Here is a 388-nt window from a genome sequence, read left to right on the forward strand (position 1 = left end):
GATGTCAGAAGAGTCGCGAATAACAAGGAAAAACCGTCGAGTAAAATCAAAATAAATGAACTTTTAATTAAGAGACGAATAAAACATTTATGTAACAAATGGACAGTTTTTTAGTGAGTTATCTTTTAAGGTGTTCTTTCATTTACCTCTGAAGTCTTACGCGTTTTTTATGTTGTGTAGCTCACATTGATTGCCGAAACCAAATGCATCGTCGCATATCTCCTTTCAGAAGACTTCGAACAATCTCTTCGCACTCATTTCCGTTCAGCTTCGCTTTCTTACGTCAACTAACCCTCGGAGCCAACCGTACGGCTCGGCTCATGTTCAATAGCCTTTTAGTCCGCCACGCACCGAAAATCGAATCTATTCAATCTCAGTCACAGATTTT

The sequence above is a fragment of the Octopus bimaculoides genome, chromosome 14, assembly GCF_001194135.2.
Source record: "Octopus bimaculoides isolate UCB-OBI-ISO-001 chromosome 14, ASM119413v2, whole genome shotgun sequence".
NCBI lineage: Eukaryota > Metazoa > Mollusca > Cephalopoda > Octopoda > Octopodidae > Octopus > Octopus bimaculoides.